This window comes from Pinus tabuliformis, chromosome 4_1, assembly GCF_031772625.1.
Source record: "Pinus tabuliformis cultivar Carrire ecotype Pingquan chromosome 4_1, CPIR1, whole genome shotgun sequence".
In the NCBI taxonomy this organism is placed as follows: domain Eukaryota; kingdom Viridiplantae; phylum Streptophyta; class Pinopsida; order Pinales; family Pinaceae; genus Pinus; species Pinus tabuliformis.
Window position 1 is genome coordinate 71,475,274 of NC_142303.1, and position 7,496 is coordinate 71,482,769.

Consider the following 7,496-nt stretch of genomic DNA (forward strand, 5'->3'; position numbering starts at 1 on the left):
AGAGGCACTACTATCAAGTATTGCGCAGTGACTACTCTCAAGGATTGTGAAATGTCTCTCTTCAAAGATAAACATTGACCGTTGAACTTGTTGGAAAGAAGAGCGCTTGCAAATGCATGAAAGGTTTCCCATGTGTGAAAACGTGGCTTTGACACTCAAAATCTTAGAAGGAGACTTAAACACATAGAAAATAACTAACCGATCATGAAGTGACCATGAACAGTTTGAAGTGACAGATCATAGGATCTTAAGTAGTTTCCAAAATTCAAATGTAGTCGAAATTTTGGAGGGTGTTTGTCATAGCGACAACTCTTGGACACACATTGGAAGACCTCATGCTTCCCTTCTTAGGTTTACCTTTATGAACAAGGTACATTCTTTTAAGAAATATTAATTCACCATGCGGATTGCCTCAGCTTCCCCATTTATCATGGTTATAAGTATATTTTCTCTTATCCCCTTCTCGGATGAAAACATATTCATGAAGCTTACCATATCATAATTGTTTTGATCTAGGAGAAAGGTAATATTTAGTTTTGAGTTTGGAAATATCAGAGTCTTCATTTCATCTCTGGTTTTTCTTAGCGATCAGCAAGCTTGTTCAATACCCCGATGGAGTGACTATCGGAACACAAGCCTTTCTTCACTGCCATTCATCCTTTTTAGTACCTTGACAAGGTTACTTGCTTCACGTCACTGGGAAGGAAGTCTTTCTCTTCTTCTATGTCTTATTTTATTTTATTTCAATGTGCTAATTGGAATTTTATCAACATTTATACTGCCAAAGTGGAAGAGTGATTTTTACTTATTGAGATAAAATGAGGTTGTTCCTTTAGAGACAGTTTATATACCTCTATAATAAATATGCTCGCCATAAGGTTTCCCCTTCCCCTTCTCTACTTGATTGGATCGCCATGTCGAACACCATTCAAGTACTATATTGAGCCATGGATTGAATATTATAAAGTAGAAACGGGCCTCACGATTCTGCTTATGGATTGCTGATTGAATGAATCATATTTTCCATTCAAACATGATAGGCTTTAAAAGATATGTAGGCCCAAACAAAGAAGAGGGAGATAGATTAGCTAAGATTCACTCACCAAGACAATTTCCTTTTCAAAAATTTACCATGTTGGTCTCTTGAGAAATACAAAAGAATATTTTTTGCATTGTCTTATTGAACAAAACCCAAAAGAAAAGACATGACAAAAAAAGAAAGACAAAAGAAAAAGAAAAAACAAATGTAAGACTAAAAAGAAAAACAACATGCAAGATGCAAGAAAGAGATAAAGCAAATGAAAAAAATAGATGTGGAGCATAATGCAAGGTCCATACCGTGCAAAGAAAAACTAAAATGCAAAGTCTAGACCTACTCCTAATCTAACTGGCTAGAAGGTCAGGGCTAAGTGTACTAAAATTTCCAATGTAGCCACTGAAACAACTCTAGACCCACAAATACAAAGATATGAGCAATTAAAAGCAATATAAAGCAATGTGTAAAAATAAAATTTAAATATGATCGTGAATAATTTGCATAGAGGATAAAAGGTATTTTCTAAAGGTAGAAATATGTGCCTTAAAAACTAACCTTAACTATCTCGTATCCTTAAATTTTTGGTTAGAAAAACAATCATACCAACCTTGAAATCTTCTTGCAAATATGCCTTCATTTGTGTAATCATCATTAGAAAAATTCAAGAAAATTTGAAGCTTATTATTAGTTTCATAGATTGCCAAGTAAGATGCTTCCCACAAATCATATATTTGATCATGAAATCCAAAACAATCCTCTTGAAAACCCTGAAATCCTTGAGAAAATTAATTTTCAATTAATGGCATGAAATCAAGGGGAGAATATTGTAAGGGAAAATTTGCTTGATCATGTTCAGAAGGCTTGTCAATATCACGAAGGTCTGACATAACCTTCACAATAGCTGAAGTGCTTTAACTACTTAACAAGTATTTGAAAAATCAAATGATGAATCATAAGAATCGATGGCCTTGATGGAATCAACAAATGTAAAAAAATTATCATCAAATACACTCATGGGAAAATAATGAATTGAAATACTATTGTTAAGGCCAAAGTTATGATCATATGGGTTGATTAGGATGTCATATTATCCGTTATTTGAACAGAAAAAGGGATCAATTTGAGAAACTTAACAAATGATTTGAATAAAGGAATCATTCTCCTCAGATTTTGAATATGAAAAGTCACTAATTTGTATCTGATTAGAAGAATTAAAGATGACTACTAGTATAGAAAATATGGGAAACCAATCAGGGTACAATGAGTCAACACGTGATGAATCAAATTTAACCTTTATATCAACTTGGGAAATTAATCTATCAAGATGAGGAATTTGATTCACCAAATAACTTAATAATTCATTAATACTCAATAGGATAACTTGTGCCATAAGGAAAATGATTAGCATTACAATATTCACAATAAGGAAAGAGTTGATGATTGTCAAAAGTATTTGATATATGTGATTCTTTCAACCAATGAGAATCTTTGTCATCATGATTAAAATGGTAACCTTCATAACTCTATCCATCCATGGAGAATGAGCACTCCAATCCATAGTTCGATGCAAGAGATTTACATGAAGTGTTATCTCAAAAATCCAAAAAAATTATCAAAAATGAGTCTGCATCCAGTGAAACAATACGGAGAAAAGAATTTTGTGAGAGAATTCATATCTGACATAGTTTTGGGATCTCATCAGGATTGCAAGAACCTCAGATAACCATCAATGGGAGTTGAAGTGTCTCTACTCCCTCACAAGTCCCAAAACTTTGAAATGTTAGATAAGCACAATTTGAGAGTTGAGTGAGATTCTGCACTGTATGTGGACAACTACTACCAGTTACAACAATATCACTATTATCTGAATAATATCCATCTACATCATTGGTTTGATCATATTTTTCAACTTCAACAAACGGATTACTCAAGTCATAAGGTTCTATTGATTGTGTATCTAAGGATATATATATATATATATATATCTATATATATATCAAATAAACCTCATGAGCAACATGTACTAAAGAATTATCCTGATGCAAGGCTGAAGTTTGCAAAGCATTTGATGGATGCTTGATAATTTGATTTCTTTGTTATTCTTCATGAATGATCTCACTATCTTGTGTCGATTTCAAATTTAGATCATAGGATTGTGAAAACGAAGAGCATGGAATATTTTCATCTCAAGTTAATTCATTGCAAGTAGGAGAACACAAAAGGCAATGGGATGAAGAAAGAGTGTCCATAACATAATATTCTTTAAAAAAATCATATTATCATTAGAGGAAATTTCATCCTAGAAGTGCAATCCTAAGGAAAAATTATAAAATAATAGTTAAAATAATAAAATAAGATCTATGAATTTTGGAGGGAAAATAAGAAAACTACTTTTATTTAATTGTATTTTTGTCTTATCTCCTTATAGTTTTACTCAAATTTCAAGAGTAGAATGAGTACATATTATACATACTTTTGAGAAGACCCACATTGATCAAAGTTAAAGATACATTAAAAAAGTGTGTTCAACATGTTTTTTTAATGTATCTTCACATTTTATCAAGGTGGGTCTTCTCAAATATATTCATAATGGGTAATCGTTGGATGTGGAATTTAATTTTTCATCCAATGAGTGTTTAGACTTAAAATTTGAGTCAACCTATAAGTAGATAAGCCAAATACAATTAAAAAAAGTAGTTTTTATTATTTTCCCTCCAAAATATTTACATGTACCTCTTTTTTAATTTAAAGTATTTTGATTAGTTTACATATTATGACATGGAAATTACATGAAAAATCCATGGGAACTTTTAGGCTGAAATTTCCTCAAATGAGATTTAAACTTTTCAAATCGAAGCCTTCTTGAAAAATCATGAAATCAATGAATGTACCTAGGCAATCATCACTACATACATCAACGGTGTCATGGTCAACAAAACGATGATTTCCCATGGCTTGTGATTGATTAAGCATCATGATTTCATCTGATTGACTACCGATATCACTAGATTCTAAATCAACAAAGAATGAAGGACGATCATCTTGACAGGAACAATTTTGAAAGAGAGAAAAGAGATTTATATCATCTTCAAACTCTTGTCCCCCTACCTATCAAATGTAACCACCTTGTACTTGATCACCATTTGAACCAACAAATTGAAAATCAAAATTATCTCAAGTACTGACTAGTGGAGGAGATTGATCAAGAAAATTAAGATACAAAAGGTCATGACATGTAGATAATAGAGGATGACACGTGTCCTTTGAATAAATAACACTTTTAATGTTGTTAGATTCAAGATTTCAGTTATGTATATTAATTTGATCTGGGGGAGTCAAGGGACCAATATTCACCTTTGATTGCTTGTGCATAAAGCATTGAACAAGAAGATAAAATTAGGATGGGATGAATGGATCATCAATCTGATTTTGAGAATTCTAAACTTCAACAATAGCACTAGAGGCAACCTTATTAGGGAATGAAAAGGGAGGAGGATAAGTGACAAAAGGAACAATAATTTCCTCCTTCAAGATGGGAGGTGTCTCATGATTAACAAAAGTTGTGATCTGAATGGAAAATGGCATCAACCCATGGTATTCATCCACCCATATTATTCACCATGGAATTTACCCATGGTATTGTAAGTGGCATCCACCCATGGTATTGTAAGTGACATCCACCCATGGTATTCATTCACCCATGGTATTGTGACATCCACCCATGGTATTCATTCACTAATGGAATTGACGTGTGGTATTGTGACATCCACCCATGGTATTCATTCACCCATGGAATTGACACGTGGTATTGTAACTGAAAAATACTATAAGTAACAAGTCTCATTTTGTAAAAGGACAGTTTGTCCGCCACAATGTAGCTCTTACAGTTATTCTCCATTTTAATAAAAAAAAATTGTGGTTTTCTTTATTGGGAATTCTCCTCTTTTTATTCTGGCCAATTCAATTCTTCAGATCTTGGGGGCCTCCCCCACAAGATCCATTTCAATCTTTTAGATTTTAGGGGCCTCCCCCAAAGATCTGGATCAATGGTATCGGAGCAGGTTATGATTCCATGGGAATGAGGGTTTGATGCATATTTCAGTTTCAAATTTTGCAGCAATATTCAAAAAACATCAGGAATGTGCTACGTCCTCCACATAACACTTTCTTGGGACAATCAGGAATAATTTTTTTTCATTTTTATGCAGGAATTTTTTTTTGGGCGGCAAGTTTGCAGATCAGGTCTGAAACATTTGGTGCAATATTTACAAAAACAAATAACAGATCTGGATTCCTTGCGAAAAATACCAAAATTCAAAAAACAAAATTGGCCGAATCGAAGTCTGGATGAGGGAGATATCGCTAATTTAAAATCAGCTATGTTATAGAAATTGTTTCTTATGACCATTGGTGGACGGTGATTCTCCTATCATTTTTTGAAGTTTTTGTGCAAAATTTCAAAAACAAAATTGTAGATATGAGATCCTCTTGAAAAATCACCCAATTTAAAAAAAAAAAAATGGGTTGAATCGGAGTTCGGATGTGGGAGATATCGTTGATTTAAAATCAACTATTTTTTTAGAACTTTTGTGACGGCAGAAAAATTGCAGGGCAAATATGAGATTCTAGAGTGTCCAGATAAGGATTTCCATCACATGGGAAGATGCAAAATGGTCCTTTTGCTTCCAAAAACAGGTTATAATAAATATTCTGATTTATATTGACTGAGTTATGTCCATTTTAATTCTGGAGCAACATTCAGAGCGGGTTCCCGTTGGAGACGTGCCCTCCACCCCACTTTATTAGGCACCTGCTTCACATTCATTAGTTTCAACATATCAGCATTCGGCCTAGGTTATTTGGAGACGTGCCCTCCCACCCCAGGCTATGTAGGCACCTGCTACTTCATCAACAACCAACATCACAGTTATGGGTCAACCGCACAAAATCCTTGTCATCGAAGTCCATTTTCTAGGCCGCACATTGTTAGTATCGCAGTTGGTGACAAGCATTATAGGGTATCTCTATCCCCGGATCTTCATTTGTCATGGTTATGGATCATCCACAAACCCACACTTCATCGAAGTCCATATGTTAGGCTGCACACTGTCAGTATCGCAGTTGGCCACAAGCATTACAAGGTATCTCTATCCTCGGATCTTTGTTCATCATGGTTATGGGTCATCCACAAACCCACACTTCATCGAAGTCCATTTTCTAGGCCACACATTGTCAGAATCACAGTTGGTCACAAGCATTATAGGGTATCTCTATCCTTGGATCTTCGTTCATCATGGTTATGGGTTAACCACATGAAACCCTTATCTTCAGTGGCTCTTCATATTCAACAAAGGCTTCACAGGAGCAAAATTTACGCAATGGGGACCATTGCTTCTTAAGGAGGGAGGAATGATTCGAAAGGAAAATGGCATCAAGCCATGGTATTCATCCACCCATGGAATTTACCCATGGTATTGTAAGTGGCATCCACCCATGGTATTTATCCACCCATGGTATTGCAAGTGACATCCACCCATGGTATTCATTAATCCATGGTATTTTCCCATGGTATTGTGACATCCACCCATGGTATTCATTCACCCATGGAATTGACCCGTGGTATTGTGACATCCACCCATGGTATTCATTCACCCATGGAATTGACCCATGGTATTGTGACATCCGCCCATGGTATTCATTCACCCATGGAATTGACCCATGGTATTGTAACTGAAAAATAATATAAGTAACACGTCACATTTTGTAAAAGGACAATTTGTCTACCATGATGTAGCTCTTACAATTATTCTCCATTTTAATAAAAAAAAATATTCGTGGTTTTGTTTATTGGGCATTCTCCTCTTTTTATTCTAGCAATTTCAATTCTTCAGATCTTGGGGGCCTCCCCCACAAGATCCATTTCAATCTTTTAGATCTTGGGGGCCTCCCCCCAAGATCCGGATCAAGTTGGGAGAGGAAAATCAACCAAATATTGAGATTCAGACTCTTTCAAGGAGATTTGAGTCAAATGTAGAAACGTTTCCTTGAATTAATACTAATCCTTATCTTCTTCAAGAAACTCATAACACAGGTGCAAAAATATATTTGGATAATCCTCTGTTGATTCATTAGATTCCATCCTAAGTTGATTAATCCTTTTTTAAACATATCAGTAATCATACTTTTCAAATGCTTGATGAATCTTCTTAAAGAGTTGTTCAAATGAATGAATAGAAGAAGATGGTAAGGTATGACACCATAATTTAATTCGGTCGTCAACTGTGAGGGTGAATAGTTTACAAACAACATCTTCATAAATTACTTCATTAATATCAAAAAACTTAAGAAATTGAGATGTATGCTCAGTTGTGGATATTCCACCCTGGCCATCAAATTTTAATTGAGACATGGTGGAAAGAAGTTCTACTAGGAGTTTAAGATTTTCTCTATTAGAGAAACA